At 38.5% G+C, this 17,901-nt stretch overlaps 1 pseudogene; it reads left to right on the top strand.

Annotated features, from left to right (window-relative positions):
* The first annotated feature begins 14,107 nt into the window (after nucleotides 1–14,107).
* LOC116749690 lies at nucleotides 14,108–14,778 on the top strand (annotated as a pseudogene).
* The last annotated feature ends 3,123 nt before the right edge of the window (nucleotides 14,779–17,901 follow it).

The raw sequence follows: 17,901 nt of genomic DNA, 5'->3' as shown, positions 1-17,901 counted from the left end.
TTGTTTTTGTATCCATTCAGCCAGTCTATGTCTTTTGGTTGGAGCATTTAATCCATTTACATTTAAAGTAGTTATATATGTTCCTATTACCATTTTCTTAATTGTTCTGTGTTTGTTTTTGTAGGTCTTTTTCTCCCCTTGTGTTTCCTGCCTAGAGAAGTTCCTTTAGCATTTGTTGTAGAACTGGGTTAGTGGTGCTGAAATCTCTTAGCTTTTGCTTATCTGTAAAGGTTTTACTTTTTCCTTTGAATCTGAATGATATCCTTACTGCATAGAGTAGTATTTGTTTTAGGTTTTTCCGTTTCATCACTTTAAATATGTCCTGCCAGTCTCTTCTGGCCTGCAGAGTTTCTGCTGAAAGATCAGTTGTTAACCTTATGGGGATTCCCTTGTATGTTAATTGTTGCTTTTCCCTTGCTGCTTTTAATATTTTTTCGTTGTATTTAATTTTTGATAGTTTGTTTAATGTGTGTCTTGTGTGTTTCTCCTTGGATTCGTCCTGTATGGGACTCTCTGTGCTTCCTGTACTTGATTGACTACTTTCTTAACCATATTAGGGAAGTTTTCAGCTATAATCTCTCCAAATATTTTCTCAGTCCCTTTATTTTCCTCTTCTTCTGGGACCCCTATATTTCGAATGTTGGTGCGATTAATGTTCTCCCAGAAGTCTCAAAGCTTGTCCTCAATTCTTTTCATTCTTTTTTATTTATTGTGCTCTGTTGTAGTTATTTCCACTATTTTATCTTCCAGGTCACTTATCCGTTTTTCTGCCTCAGTTATTCTGCATTGATTCCTTCTAGAGAACTTTTAATTTCATTTATTGTGGTGTTCATCATTGTTTGCTCTTTAGTTCTTCTCGGTTCTTGTTAAACATTTCTTGTATTTTCTCCATTCTGTTTCCAAGATTTTAGATCATCTCTACTATCATTACTGTGAATTATTTTTCAGGTAGATTACCTATTTCCTCTTCATTTGTTTGGGTGGTGGGTTTTTACCTTGCTCCTTCATCTGCTATGTATTTTTCTGTCTTTTCATTTTGCTTAACTTACTTTGTTTGGGGTCTCCGTTTCATAGGCTGCAGGTTCATAATTCCCGTAATTTGTGGTGTCTGCTCCCAGTGGGTAAGGTTTGTTCAGTGGGTTGTGTAGGCTGCCTGGTGGAGGGGACTGGTGCCTGTGTTCTGGTGGTGAGGCTGGATCTTGTCTTTCTGGTGAACAGGGCCATATCTGGTGGTGTGTTTTGGGGTGTCTGTGAACTTGTTATCATTTTAGGCAGCCTCTCTGCTAATTGGTGGGTTTGCTTTCTTGTCTCCCTAGTTGTTTTGCATGGGGCATCCAGCACTGGAGCTTGCTGGCCGTTGGGTGGAGCTGGGTCCTAGCTTCAGAAAGAGATCTCTGGGAGAGGTTATGCTGTTTGATATTACATGGGGCCAGGATGTCTCTGGTGGACCAATGTCCTGACCTTGGGTCTCGCACCTCAGAGGCTCAGGCCTGATACCTGGCCAGAGCACCAAGACCCTGTCAGCCACACAGCTCAGAAGAAAAGGGAGAAAAAAGAAAAAAAATAAATAATTAAAATAAAATAATGTTATTAAAATAGAAAAGAATTATTAAAAGATAAAAAAGTAATAAAGAGAGAAAGAAAGAAGAGAGCAAGCAGGCCAAAAAACCAGTCCTCCAATGATAAACACTAAAAACTATACTAAAAAAAAAGAAAAACAATAAATCCCCCCAAACAAACAGTCAGAACCCTAGGACAAATGGAGAAAGCAAAGCTTTTAGGAAGTCCGAAGTCTTCTGTCAGCATTCAGTAGGTGTTCTGTAGGAGTTGTTCCACAAGTAGATGTAGTTTTGATGTATTTGTGGGGAGTAAGGTGATCTCCACCTCTTACTCCTCTGCTGTCTTGAAAGCACGCTTCATGATCTGGACCCTCTCCTAGAGGTCCGTGTGGAAATCTGTCTTGGATAGAGTGAGTTCCATTTTTGTGCTTTTTGTTGATGACTTCGTTGTTTAAAATTGGCCCCAAGGATAGTGCTGAAATACTGCCTACTATGCACAAGTGCAGGAAGGCAGTGGTGTGTCTTATGGACAAAATACGTGTGTTAGGTAAGTTTCTTTCAGATATGAGTTCTAGTGTTAATGAATCAACTTTTAGCTGTGAGTTCAGTGTTAATGAATCAACAATATATGTAACAACAGTATGTATACATACAGAATTTTTCCTTGACTTATGGAGCGAGTTGGAAGTTATATTTAGGGAGAAAAAGAATGAAGACCCGATGGGGACTTTAATAGATGACTTTTGATTTTGCCATTGGGTATTTATTTTTCTCTGGAGAGAATACACCTGTTATCTTCTGGAGAACCATATATTCCTCTCTACCTAGAAAAAAAAATCAAACTGTGCTTTTCGTTACACTCAGTACCTTTACGTCTGGTCACCAAATGTGTGCATTTTTTCTCACATCAGCCAAATTTTAATACCAGCTGGGTGTCCTATAGTTCAATTCATTTCTGATACTACCTACTGGAATTAGTGTCAAATCCCTCAAGGTAAGGGCTTTGAAGTCTCAGGTTGTCACCTGTACTTCTGACCAATTTGCTATAAACTGGAGGTCTTGGGAACCTTGGGTTTGTTAATTTACTAGTGCAGCTCATAGAACTCAAGGAAATACTTATAGTTTACCAGTTTATTATAATAAAGGATACAGATGAAGAGCCATATGGAGAGATACCTAAGCTAAGTTCTGAAAAGGTCCCGAACATGGGAACTTTCGGAACTTCTGTCCCCATGAAGTTGGGGTGTGCCACCTCCTGGCAAGTGGATTTGTTTCTTAACCTGACAGCTCTCTGAACTCCATACTTTTAGGATTTTTATGGAGGCTTCATTATATAGGCATGATCAATTTTTAACTCAATTTCTTGCTCCTCTCCCCACTCTAGAAATGGGGGTAGGCCTGAAAGTTCCAAGCTTCAAATCATGGCTTGATCTCTGACGACCAGCCCCTTTCCAAGAATCTGCCGAGAGTCACCTCATTGGAACAAAAGAAGCTTCTAACACCAAGGAAGTATCAAGAGATTTAGGAGCCCTGTGTCACATACTCCTGTCACTCAGGAAATTTCAAGGGTTTTAGGACCTCTGTGTTAGGAAATTAGGAAATGGAATCAAAGACCAAATATTAATAGGAACCTGGGGCAGAGACTAGGTGCTCAAGTAGTAGACCTTTAACTCAGTCTTGGCCCCTCTGAACACCACGTTTCACTGGCCAAAGGGATTGATTTAATGATGGACTTGAAACCACGTCAGAGCCAAGAACGTGTCTGCTGGGACTGTTGGAGGAGAGACGCATGTGCTTTCATTGTTCCATTTAGCTCCCTGTAGTCAAGAAGAATGGCTGTCTTAGCCAAGGATAAAATCTGAGAATGAAGCCAATCCAGGGACAGACAGCTCGGAGAGAAGGAAACTGAGTCCTGTGGCAGTGCTTCACATTCTGGATTGGACTTCTCAGCCGTCTTGGCAATAGCTTCCTTTTTTAAATGAAAAATACTAATTTTATTCAGATTTTTAAATTTCACAACTAAGAGTACTAATAGCTACAGATACCCAACTATTGCCAGTCCCAAATTTCAGAGCTGATGAATGCTTTAGCATCAAATCTCACATGTTGCCTTGCTTAGCGTAATATAGACGGAAGTGGGCAGTGATTTATTTATTTATTTATTTATTTTTTTAATAAATTTATTTATTCATTTATTTATTTTTGGCTGTGTTGGGTCTCCGTTTCTGTGCGAGGGCTTTCTCTAGTTGTGGCAAGCGGGGGCCACTCTTCATCGCGGTGCGCGGGCCTCTCACTGTCGCGGCCTCTCTTGCTGCGGAGCACAGGCTCCAGACGCGCAGAGCTCAGTATTTGTAGCTCACGGGCCCAGCTGCTCCGTGGCACGTGGGATCTTCCCAGACCAGGGTTTGAACCCGTGTCCCCTGCCTTGGCAGGCAGACTCCCAACCACTGCGCCACCAGGGAAGCCCGCAGTGACTTATTTTTGAAGGAGGAATGTACTAGGAATCCTTCCTAACCTGTGGAGAGTTTGTGGTTGGCTCTATAAAGGCCCAGTAAACATAGAATAGTACCAAGGAGATGCTCAAATACTACTTCAGTATTAGCTTATACGTTTTTCCCGTTGTTCGAATTTCTGTTTAAGACTGAAAATATTTTAAATAAGATACAACACTTTTCACCTTGGCTTAGAATATTTTGACAACAAATATACATCAGAGGCAGTTCCATTGTGTTTTAAAAATGCTTTTCTATTTTGAAAGAAAAAACGCTGACTTCTCCATTCATTAAGTTAAAATAGATTGAATTAGCCATAAACAATATGGGCAAAAATCAAACGATCATGTCTGTAATATTGCATTAGTTGTCTCAGTGGGAAGGTTCAAATACAACTGCTCTTGAGTTCTAAGACGCTTTGTATAAGAAAGTTGAAGCTTGCGTACTGTAAAAGATTTCACGCATAACTATACCAAATTGGTTCTGCTTTTTTACCTTTAGTGTCTGTTAGCAGAATGTGATATAGCATTCACTAACCTTCCTAGTAGGGCCTATACTGTATATTTGGGTTACCAATCAAGGTGATTGAATCAATATATCTAGGTCTTATCTGATAAAGTTGACAAGCAGACCTGTGCCTTTGAGAGACATTTTGTAACTTTGACCTTTAATGTGAAAAAGCAAGTTGTGTTTCTTTGGTTTTGGAATTTACCTTGTCATAAACCAGTCAGGGCTCTCTCTATCACATTAGTCTTAGCACAAAATTCGTTTTCAAAAATATATAAATTCAGAAAACCAAAAATGTCTTTAAAGTCATTTGGAAAACATGGGCAAGTACAGAAAATGGGAACTACTTGGTATCCCAATAAGCCATCTCTTTCTTAAAAGATCATTCTACCGTGAAATTCACAGACATTCATCAGCTTTTAAGGATATGTTGTTTCTTAAAGGTGGGAGTGGAGAGATGAAGATTAGCTACATTACATCAATAATAATCTAAAGGTGATGCCTGGATGAGTCTCAAAAACAATGTATTAACTCAGCAAATGTGAACTCTAGAAAAGAGCTCAAAAAATGAATTCAATTCTCTATTTCTTTACACATTCGTAATTCTTCTCCACCAGTGGAATGGAATAAATTGTCTATGGACACATAGACTCATAGAATAAACAACAGAATTAGGAGAGAACATAGAAATAATTTGGTCCAGCTTCTCATTTTAGAGACAGGAAATTAAGCTCATTTAAAATAAAATGAAAACCTTGGAAAGAACTTTAAGCATTTAAATTGTTTTCCTTATTTTCTTTTATTTAAATTAAAAAATTTAATCAAAGAAATAGCTGGTCGTAATTTAAAAGTCAAGTAGTACCATAAGGATTATAATATTAAAAAGCAGTTCCCTTTCCCAACCCTCTGATAATATTGTTAATATAATAATATTGATAGTATGTAAATATTGTTGACAAGTGAACTACATTGCATCAATAATAATGTTTGCTATGATGTACAGTTTTTTCCTTGGAAGATACTTTTTTTTTTGGCTTTTGGCTTAGTTTTGGACCAAACTGTAAAACTCCTCTCAATATAATCAACCTTTTTGAGAAAGGTTGCTTCGGTAGCAAATCTTTATTCTCCCCATACTTTTAATTGAGTGTTTAGTGTTAACGTAGAATTCTAGGTTAAAAATTTGTACTTCATAATTCCAGAGCACTGATACAGTTGTTTTACCTTCTAGGGTTCTGGTTGAAAAGTCTCATGACATTCTGGCTCTCAATCCTTTGTGTATATATATACTTTTTTTTCTTCTGAAGACTTGTGGGACCTTTTAATAGCTATGGTATTCTGAAAATTCATTTTTTCTTTTTTAGTTAAAAATTACCTCTGGAATTTGTGTGTGTGTGTGTGTTTTGTGTAATGAGAATTTTTAAGATTTATTCTCTTACCAACTTTCAAGTATAAAATACAAGGTTGTTAACTATTGTCACCATGCTGTACAATAGATCCCCAGAAATTACGCATCTTATAACTGGGAGTTTGTACCTTTTGACCACTTTCTCCCATACCCCCACTCTTGGCAAGCAATAATCTAGTGTCTGTTTTTATGTGTTTGGTTTTTTAGATTTCATGTTTAAGTGAGATCACAAATTGAATTATTCTGTAATCATTCTGTCTGAATTATTTCACTTAGCATAATGCCCTTCAGTGTCATCCATGCTGATGCAAATAGCAGGATTTCCTTTATTCTAATGGCTTAATAATATTCCATTGTGTGTGTGTGTGTGTGTGTGTGTGTGTGTGTGTGTGTATCTTTATCAATTACCCATCTACGGACACTTAGGTTGTTTCCATGCCTTGGCTATTATAAATAATGCTACATGGGGAGTACAGATGTCTCTTAGAGATAGTATTTTCATTTCCTTTTGATAAATACCCAGAGGTGGGATTGCTAAATCATGATATAGTTATATTTTTACCTTTCTGAGGAATATCCATACTGTTTTCTCTAATGGCTGCAACAATTTACATGAAGGACAGCTTTTTCAGAAAAATATAATTCTTCATTGAGTTTTTTTCTTTTATTTTAAATACATCTTCCCACCATCTCCTGGCCTACAAAGTTACTGCTGAGAAACCACTGATCATCTTATGGGGGGCCACCTTGTTTGTGACAAGTCAGTTTTCTCTTGCTGCCTTCAGAATTTTGTTTGGTTTTGACTTTTGAATATCTAATTATAATGTGTGTCAGTGTAGATCTCTTCTGGTTCAAACTATTTGTGGTCTTTTGAGCCTCATGGATCTGAGTGTTCATTTTTCTCTACAAGTTTGGGAAATTTTCATCCGTTATTTATTTAAATAGATTCTCTGTCCCTTTCTCTTCCTGTTCTTTTTTCCAGGATTCCCGTAATAAGTGTATTGTTACTTGTTTCCCATCAATCCCATAGGTTTTCTTCACTCTTCTTATCTTTTTCTTTTTAAAAAAAAATTTTTTTTTTCCTTTGCTCCTGTGGATAATTTCAAATGATCTGTCTTCAAGTTTACTGGCTCTTTCTTCTTTGAGTCTGTTGTTGAAATTCTTCAGTTCAGCCACTGTGTTATTCATCTCTAGGGTTTTTTTTTTTTTTTGATGGTTTCTATTTCTTTGTCTAAACTGTTATTCATGCTTTGTTTTCCTAATTTTCTTTAGTTGTCTGTGTTCTTGTAGTTCCCTGAACTTCTTTAAGAGAATTATTTTTCAGTTTATAGATCTTTATTTCATTAGGGTCTGTTACTAGGGCTTTATTAGTTACCTTCAGTGGTGTAATGTTTGCCTGATTTTCATAATACTTATACCTTTGCACTGGTGTTTGCATTTTAGTAAGTGGTCTTTTTTCCCCAGACTTTATGGGTTCACTTCAGCAGGGACATACTCTCACCATTAACTCAGCTTGGGGTACTGTTGTTTCATCTGGTAGCGTCTGTGGGCAGGTGAGTCTTGCTATTTGGGTAGTTAGTTGGGCAAGGCCACAGCCTGTGATTTGATTTCAGGGGGTGGGGGAGGGAGTGCTGCTAGTAGGGCTCTGTAGTCGGGTGGGCCTGCTGGCTGGGCTGTGTTTTCAAGTAGGTCTGTTGGGTGGGCTTCCTGGTTGGGCAGGGCTGCTGGCTATGTTCCGCAGTCAGGTGGGCTCTGCAATCACCTCTGATCAGACAGGGCTGCAGGCTGTGTTCTCTGGCAAGGTGTTGCCAGTGGTTGGATTCCACAATTGGGCAGGGCTGTGGGCCATGCTCCACATTGGCTCTTGGGTGGGTGGGGCCTTAGGCTGTGCTCCCTGCATGGATGTTTACACTGGCTGGACTGCATATGCAGGCAGGGTTTTTTGTTTGTCTTGTTTTTTGGCCACACAGCATGTGGGATCTTAGTTCCCCAACCAGGGATTGAACCTGCATCCCCTGCATTGGAAGTGTGGATTCTTAACCACTAGACTGCCAGGGAGGTCCCTGCAGGCAGGGTTATATGCCAGGCTTCATGGTTAGATGGGACATCAGGCTGTGCCCCAAAGTTGGGCAGGGCTCCAGGCTGGGCTTTACGATCAGGCAGGCCATTGGTTGCGTTCTGCCTTTGGTTGAGGTCTCTGGTCTGGCTCTCTGGTTGGGGAGGGCCTTCAAATGGACCCCACAGTTGAGTGAGTCTGGACGTTTAGCAGTCAGGCAGGGCTGTATGCTGGGCTCCACTGCTTGGTGAGATTGTAGGCTGGGTTCTGTGTGTGGGTGGTACCATTGCCACTATGTGTTCAGCATGAAAACAACATGGGGAAGATCCACATTGGACATGCAACAGAAGTGAGAAATGATCCTGTATTGTTGTAATCCACGGAGGCCTTGGGGTAGTTTGTGGCCATTGTGTAACTTAATAAAAGCTGAGTGATGCAGAGTTCTGTTTTATAGTCTAGATGTAGTCTTGGAAGTATGACCTTTTTTATTTTCATAAATTTTAGTTCCTTTTTAAAAGTAGAAGCTAAATACTTTTGATTGAATAAACACTTTGTAAAGTGAGTATATCATTTTTAATGAATTTGGTTCTAAATGAAAGAAAACTATCTCAAATGTGGGTGTGGGGAGAGTTCATGGCTCACATATCAGGAAAGTACAAAAGTGAAAGGGTCTTTGACGCTGGTTTGACACAGTGGCTCATTCAGTTCATCTAGGGTCAAGTTCATGTATACCTCTACAGTCTGACTTTGACAATGTCAGCTTTATTCTCATTTTTCCTCATTTAGGTAATGATGCTGCCAATCATTGCCAGGGATACATGCTTTCTTGTCAATGCTAGAAAAAGAGAAAGACCCATCTAGAAGGTCTCTCACAGAGTGGCTAAACATCTTTCTTAGAATCCACAGTAAACTTCTTACATGTTAGTGACAGGAAGTGAGTCGCTCATCCATTTCTGAACTAATAACTATAACCTGTTAACCCTAACCTCAGATATGGATTGAACATCTTGAACCAGGTATGGAGGTATGGTTAGACCATTCCTAAAAACAACAGGAAGGGAGTTTGCCCAAAGAAAGTTATATATGCAGGACAAAATTACAATGAACACTATGCATTAACACAGCTTTTTCATCAATTCCTCTACGTAAATATGTGATACATTGTGCCAGACGATTTGTGTCTCTGATTTTTTGCTGAATATTTGTGTGCATTTAGCGTCACCCAAGAGAAGTAGTAATTGAAAAGTTACGATCTGGCAAGCACACAGCCTGTTTCACACGGCCACTAGATTCATCCAGTCCAGTTTTGCAAATTATCACCTGACCAGGTCCTTAACACACTTAACATAGTCACATGTGCCAAATCTTTGATGTCTTTCGAGATTTTATGCTATTATACTCTCTCCCCCGCTCTCTCTCCCTGCCTGTCTTTGATATGTAGATATAGCTATATAATTTATTTATACCCATATGTGTGTATGTTTGTTTATAGTCTGTTAAGCTTTGTGTAACTTCTTCCTTTTTTTTTCATAAGCACTAATTCATCTTGTTGTTTTTTGAAAATATCTTCAGGCTTATTTAAGATTCATTTCATAGCATATTACAGTCCTGAAAAAGTACTTGTTTAACATATAACCTCAAAATGAATAATCTTCATAATTTTAGTGGAACATTCTTGATTTTACCTTCTTCCATTAAATATAGCAACAGTAATATAAACATTGGGCTTATTTTAGTAGTATTTTCTAGTAACTCCTAATAGGTGTTTGAAGCATAATACCAATTTAACCATGAAAATCCATTTAAAACCTTGATTTTTTTCTTATTTATCTAATTCTCAGACAGAGATGGTCTAAAGATTTTGCTGAGATACCATTTCACTTGAATAATTTATAATTAATGTGTTTTTTCCTGGTTGTGCTAGATGACTGATCATTTATTTCATGTTTGGGTGTTTTATATTTCAAAATAGAATTTTAATGGGCATTAAATCAATTAGAATACATTTGACAATCATTGCAGATTAACCGTATGTGAAAGTCTAAACTTTTTTATTTTGATAAATGTGCACTGGTAAATACAATACTGAGAATTGCTGAGATTCTCATTAAAATGAGGGAAAACATTACAGTGAAAAACTTCCTACTCTGTTATATAAAGTAGGCCCTTTAATGCACCCTAGATTTTGAAAACTTCCTGTTTGGTAACAACAAAAGAATTATAAACCATTAGTTTCCTAGTGAAAATGCCTAGGCAATACTTAAAGTAAATCAATCTGTAATGAATATTTGCATTTTAAATAAAATGTACTTTTTTTTGGTAAGGGAGTTCCATTTAATTTTCTGATCACAACACTATAAACTTCTTCAGTTGACTTTTTTCCTCTTTTCACCTCTTACTTAGTTCACAGTGAATCCATCAGGGAGATGCCTAGGGGAAATCAAAGATAGTGAAACCCTACTACCAAGCTCAATAGCAAAGAGGGGAAGAATAGTGGTTCAAGTGCTTGGCTACAAATGAAGTTTTTGAGTGACGCAGTCATATATTTTTTTGATATTAATTGGGACCAAAGCCAGGGTGACTAAAAAGAGGCATTTGTCTACAGTGGGGAATAGGGGACTTGCCCTGTTGTCTGAAATTCTTTTATTAGAGTTTTATCCCAGGAAGAGAGAGAAGAGAGAGCGCATATATCTTAAAGATATAATGGGAAAAGCAATTACTTTTGATCAGGCAGAACTCAATTTTAATCTCTGTTGCACCTCTGAGTAGTCCTGTAATCTCTGGGAAAATTATCTCACCAATTGAAGACCAAGCTTCACCATTGGAACAAATATTTAATTCACTGGCTAGTGGGGAGAATAATGTTAAATGAGTTAATATGTGCGTAAATAATCAGGCATGATGGCTACCACATGGTAGGGGTTGAGCAAGTGCCTGGGTCCTGGCTTATCTTCCTTCTTTATTCATTCTTTCTCTCCTCTCTTTCCCCCACAGAAGGAAGTGAGAGGTCCTATAAATTAACGTAACCACTATTTTAAAAAAAAATTTATTTTATATTGGAGCATAGTTGATTAACAATGTTGTGATAGTTTCAGGTGTACAGCAAAGCGATTCAGTTATACATATACGTGTATCTATTCTTTTTCAAATTCTTTTCCCATTTAAGAGTGTAACCACTTACGGCGTGGTTGAGGACTGGCTTACAGTGGAACAGCTCTTTCTGAAATGCACGGTGAAACATGGAAGACGTCTAATTTCTTACACATTAGGCTTCTCCCATCACAAGATGGTTTTAAGAATTAGGAAAATGATGACACACAAACCCTAATGTGCCGTACAAGGAGAAAGCACTTAGGAGTCAGAAACATCTGAATTCATATGTGACTAGTCCTAGAGTCATGGTAAAACTCTGTCTTCTCTGGGTTCTGGTTTTCTCTGCTTGAAGTTGTAATAAAACAACGAGTGTGAGATTATAGGTGTGAATTTGTGCACCAGAGAGTTTGGCATGTAGGAGGCTCTCGGTATCTTGGGGTCCCAGGATCACCAATAACGTGGAGCTGGTTGAACTGTGTCAAATATTAATCCAGTAACTGTCGGCTGAAAGAATTAAAAAGCTGGCTGTGTGTAGGTCCCGCTTGGCGTAGCCCTGAGTTACAGTTGTCACTGATAATTGCTTAACAGCTCAGTTAGCGTGACAGCAAGTTGTTGCTTTCAGACGGCTTGTATATTTGGGAAGAGACTTCAAATCATTCCAGAGAATGTACCTGAATTTCAATTAATTCTAAAAGGAGTCTCAAGCACTTTGATGACCTGGGTTTTAAACTTTTATTCAAGTTATTTGATGTAACCTGCTCTCTCTTAACAGAGCTTATATGGGACCTAATGAATCATCTTGACAGTCAAAACACACAGTGGCAACTGTATTACATGTTCCATCAGTCAGGAGAGCAATAAGAGTTTATTGCTGCACTTAAAATAGCTAATGCTAGACATAACCACTAAATTAGCTTCAAATGTTTTAAATTCAGGGTGTATGAAATATGATTGGCCATGCTTAATAAACTTAGCTGCTGCCAGCAACTGATACATAAATTTATCAGTGAGAACCAAGTTTGGGGATTATAGGTGAGGTGGTTAAAATATGCATATAGAAAGGATGTTAGCAACGGCTGTGAAATTAGCTTTGACCATGATGTGGCCTGTTGAGGGGTAGGTCCTGTCGTAGGAGCTACTACCTCCCTCTCCTTCCAGTAGCTAAATTTTCAATATCTCTCTTGAATAGTTATGCTTTGGAGAATAAACTTGTGGCAGAGACCACAACTGCTTCAGACTTTACACGATTATTCCCATAGATTTCTTGTTTGTGGTTTCCAAGATGTAAGGGTGGCTCTTTCAACTGAGGTATATTCTCAGTCCTACCCTGATAGGACCTGCATTTAGGAGTCAGAATCTAGGGGAATGGAATGAAAAAAAAAATTTTTTTTAATCCATCTGCTTCTGTTCATTAAAGTACTGAGCAGGGATTCTCAAAATGGAGGTGTATCAGCATTACCTTGTTACCATGGATTGCTGGACCTCATCTCCAGAGATTAAGCTGGGGCTTGGGAATTTTATTTTCATAAATTTCCAGGTGAGACTAAGAGTGCTAGGATAGGGATCACATTTTGAGAACCCCTGGTACAGAGGAAGTGCTTCAGGTGGGATTACTTTGTGTAACAAATAATAGAACACCTGACTGAAGATGATTTAACAATAGAAAGCATTATCTTGCATAATCAGAAATCCAGAAATGGAGAGTCCCTGAGTTTGTTCAGTGGCACGAAGGTCAACCACACCCTTTCCATTCTCTGTAACATCCTCACTGTGTTGGTTATGTCTTCCTCATATCACTGGGCGTGGTTTCCACCTGTCCCTGGACAGCTTCGGTAGCTCCAAGCATTAGGAACCAGTCCAACAGCATTCAGAAGCAAGACAATGGAGGGATAGATATTTTTAGTATCTCCAGTGGGAACCCTCATCCAAAGAGGAGGAAGGGGAGGATTGAAATGACAGCTGATAATTAACTAACAACCATTAGATGTAAACTTGCAAGATGTTAGGAAAAGGTCCTCTAGCTTTTGTTTTCCACAAGATATTTGAAATGACACAAAAACACTGATTGCTTATATCATCCTGGTGACTCTCTCCCTCCCTGCCTACCTGCCTTTCTTTCTTTTGGGTTTTCTATTTCTCTGAATTCTATCGGGTTCTTGGGCTTTATCGTATGAGCTCATCATATGTTCACAGTGGGAATAGACGTTGACACACGGGCATACTTTCCACCAGCCACTATAATCATTGCTATCCCCACAGGGGTAAAAGTCTTTAGTTGACTAGCAACACTTCACGGGGGCAATATTAAGTGATCCCCCGCCCTAATATGAGCTTTAGGCTTCATCTTCCTTTTCACAGTAGGTGGTCTAACTGGCATCGTTCTAGCCAATTCATCACTAGACATCATTCTTCATGATAGCTACTACGTTGTTGCTTACTTTCACTGTGTACTTTCAATAGGAGCTGTCTTCGCCATCGTAGGAGGGTTTGTCCACTGATTTCCGCTGTTCTCGAGATATACACTTAACATGAGCAAAAATCCACTTTATAATCATATTCGTAGGTGTAAACCTAACATTCTTCCCACAAAATTTCTTAGGCTTATCTGGCATACCTCGACGATACTCTGACTACCCAGACGCCTAAACAACATGAAATACTACCTCATCAATAGGCTCATTTATCTCACTGACAGCAGTTATACTAAGAGTCTTCATTATCTGAGAAGCATTTACATCTAAACGAGAAGTAACATCAGTAGACTTCACTTCCACAAACCTTGAGTGGCTAAATGGATGTCCTCCACCATATCACACATTTGAAGAGCCAGCATACGTCAGCCCAAAATGATCAAGAAAGGAAGGAATCGAACGCTCTCCAATCGGTTTCAAGCCAACATCATAACCACTATGTATTTCTTTATAAACGAGATATTAGAAAAACCTTATATAACTTTGTCAAAGCTAAGTTACAAGTGAAAATCCTGTATATCTCCATGGCACATCCCTTTCAACTAGGCTTCCAAGATGCAACATCACCCATTATAGAAGAACTCCTACACTTCCATGATCATACATTAATGATTGTTTTCCTAATTAGCTCCCTAGTCCTCTATATCACACCCTAATACTTACAACTAAACTAACACATACCAGTACAATAGACACCCAAGAGGAAGAGACCATTTGAACCATCCTTCCAGCACCATTTTAATTCTAATTGCCTTACCCTCCCTACAAATCCTCTACATGATAGATGAAATTAATAACCCTTCTCTCACTGTAAAAACAATGGGTCACCAATGATACTGAAGCTACGAATACACCGACTACGAAGACCTAAATTTCGACTCTTACATAATCCCAACATCAGACCTAAAACCAGGAGAACTACGGCTACTAGAGGTGGACAACCGAGTAGTCTTACCCATAGAGATAACAGTCCGAATACTAGTCTTCTCCGAAGACGTGCTACACTCATGGGCTTTACCTTCCCTAGGCCTAAAAACAGATGCAGTCCCTAGACACCTAAACCAAACAACCTTAATATCAACACGACCAGGCTTATTTTACAGGCAGTGTTCAGAAATCTGTGGCTCAAATCATAGTTTTATACCAATTGTCCTCGGACTAGTACTTTGAAAAATGGTCTGTATCCATACTATAATCTCATTAAGAAGCTAAAGTAGCGTTAACCTTTTAAGTTAAAGATTGAGAGCCAAAACTCCCCTTAATGACATGCCACAACTAGATACACCAACATGATTCCTTACTATCCTATCCATATTCCTAACCCTTTTCACAATATTCCAATACACTCTGGTTTCCACTGTCTCTTAATGTTGCTTCCATTTAACTTCCTTCTTCCTAGGCACTAGGAATCTAAAATTGTATTTTGGACAATAAATGACTACAGTCTGAAATTTGAGAGTCACATGTCTTCACATTCCATAGAACAGAGTTGGATTTCCTTTCTCCCTCACGCCATTCTAAATTTGCCACCTTCACCCTCTTTGGAAAGAAGCTTTTGGACAAGACATAAGAAAAATTTGGACTGCCTTGAAGAGTTCCTCTCTTAAGAGCTGAAAAAAACCCTATAACCTGTGAGATCTGATGTTGAGCCTTTAGGAAGAACCATGACAGATGTTTAAAACCCCCAGGATTCCACCTTGACCTCCTAGGATGGAGTGCATCCCCAGATCTACTCTTTCTACAGTCTTCCCCATTTCCATAAAAGGAAGTTCCATCTTTATATTTGTCAGGGCCATATTTGGGAGTCGTTCTTGATTTCAGAAATAAAGCTGCACAGCTTGGCAGCTTTAACTGAAGAATGTGCCCGGGATCTGACGCAACTTGCATAACTCAGACACTGTGGTACAAACCAACATCCTCAGATCTGGTTTCTGCCTCATCTGGATGTTCTCCCTGCTCCCACCTTGGCCTTCTTAAATTTATTCCCAATGCAGGAGCCAGAACGGTTCTATTAAAATGTAAATAAAATCACATCACTACTCTGTTTAAAACCCTTCAATGGCTTCTCATCCCATTACAATTAAGAGCCCAAGTTTTGGGACTTCCCTGGTGGCGCAATGGTTAAGAATCTGCCTGCCAACGCCAGGGACACAGGTTTGAGCCCTGGTCCAGGAAGATCCCACATGCCGTGGAGCAACGAAGTCCATACACCGCATCTACTGAGCCTGTGCTCTAGAGCCCACGAGCCACAACTACTGAGCCCACACCCCTAGAGCCCATGCACACAACAAGAGAAGCCACCAAAATGAGAAGCCCGAGCACCGCATCAAAGAGTAGCCCCTGCTTGCATCAACTAGAGAAAGCTCACGCGCTGCAGCGAAGACCCAACACAGCCAAAAAAAAAAAGCCGATTTTTACACTGGCCTACAAGGTTCCTTAATGACCTGTCCCCCTCCCCACTTTGCTGCCCCTTGAACATGCCAGGTATACTCCCACTTTGGGATATTTGCCTGTTTTGTTCCCTCTCGTGATCGATTTCTTCCTCACATATCACCATCTCAGTGAGTCCTTCATCACTCTATTTATTATGAAATTACATCCCTGGCCCTTGTCACTCATGATTTCCCCTCTCTGTCTACTTTTCCTTTAAAGCACGTATGACCACCTGTTATACTTCATCTTTAACTTATTTATTGTTTATTTACTGTTTTATTTTTAAAATCTTCCTCCACTAGAATGTGACCTCCATGACAGTAGCAACGTTTGTTGTATTAATTGCTCTATCATCAAAACTGAGAACACCTAGCACATAAACACAAAGCAATGTTTATTGAATGAATGATGGCTATACAATAATTTAAAATTAATATCGTAGTAAATATCAAACATATACAAAGTAAAGACTAGTATAATGAACCCCTTGTACCAATCATCCAACTTCAACAGTTACTATCATTCTACCATTCTTATATCATTTAGCCTATTTATCCCGTGCTTGATAATTCAGTGGGGACACAATTCTTTTTTGGGGGGAGAGGGTAAAATTATATATATTGAAATGCATAAATCTTATCTGTATGATTTTTGACAAATATATATACCTTAGTATACCATGTCTTTATCGTGATATGAAACATTTCATCTGCCCAGAAAGTTCACTCGTGTGCCTTCCAAGGCAATCTACTTTTGCCACCATCCTCCTTCCTCCTAACCCAGGCAATGATTGTTCTCATTTTTTTTTTCACCTTATCTTGGTTTCGTCTGTTCTAGAACTTCATCTCTAAGTTGAACCGTACGTTAGGGATTCTTCATTTTTTCCTGCTTTCACTCAGAACAATGTAAGATTCATTCATGTTTTTACATGGGTTAATGCTAATTAGTTCCTCATCATGTTGTGGTGTTGCATTGTATGAACACATGGCAATTTGTCATTTCATTCTCCCAGTAACGGATATTTGCCATTGTTTTATGTGGTCTATCTAGCTGAATGTTTCATGTGCAATTGAAATGAGTTTGGTTTTGGCTATGGTTCTAAAGCTGCTATATACATTCTTTAAGTCTTTTTCGTTTTTTTTTTCCTGGACATATGTTTTCACTTCTCTTGGATAAATGCTTAAGAATGGAGCTTTTAGGTTAAAGTGTTGGTGTATTTTTTTTGTATAACAAATGCTAAACATATCTACAAAGTAGTTGTACCACTTTATGTTTCCATTAGTGATGCTTTATGGGTTTAATTTGCATTTCCCTGATGGTAAATGATATTGAGCATTTTTTGATGTGCTTACTGTTGATTTGTCAAAAAGAATTTCTTACATATTCTGAATACAAGACTGTGGTCAGCTACATGTTTTGTGAATTTTTTCTCCCAGTCTGTGATTTGCTGTCAGTTTTCTCAATGATGTCTCTTGAGCAATTTTTAATTTTGAGAAAGCCTAATTTTTCTTTTTTTTTCTCTTGTGATTCTTTCTTTCTGCTTTCCGAGAAATCTTTGCTTAAATCTACAAAGATTTTTTTCTATGTTTTCTTTTAAAAGTGTTATAGTTTTATCTTTTACATTTAGGACTCTGCTACATTTCAGAATAATTTTTGTATATGGTGTGAAATAGGAGTGGAGGTTATTTACTCATTTTTCCATTTGGGCGTCCAGTTGTCTCAGTACTGTTGGTTGAAAAGATTTTTCTTTCCCACTGAATTGCTTTGACACCTTTGTCAAATATCGATTAACATGTAACTGTGCGTCTATTTCTGGACTCTATCTTCTACCTGTATTCCAAGCTCAAACTGATTACGGTTGCTTTATGGTAAATCTTTTAGTCAG

Source organism: Phocoena sinus, chromosome 2 (genome assembly GCF_008692025.1).
Source record: "Phocoena sinus isolate mPhoSin1 chromosome 2, mPhoSin1.pri, whole genome shotgun sequence".
Classification (NCBI taxonomy): Eukaryota; Metazoa; Chordata; class Mammalia; order Artiodactyla; family Phocoenidae; genus Phocoena; species Phocoena sinus.
The sequence above is the reverse complement of the archived record's forward strand: the minus strand, read 5'-3'. Positions and strand labels throughout refer to the sequence as shown.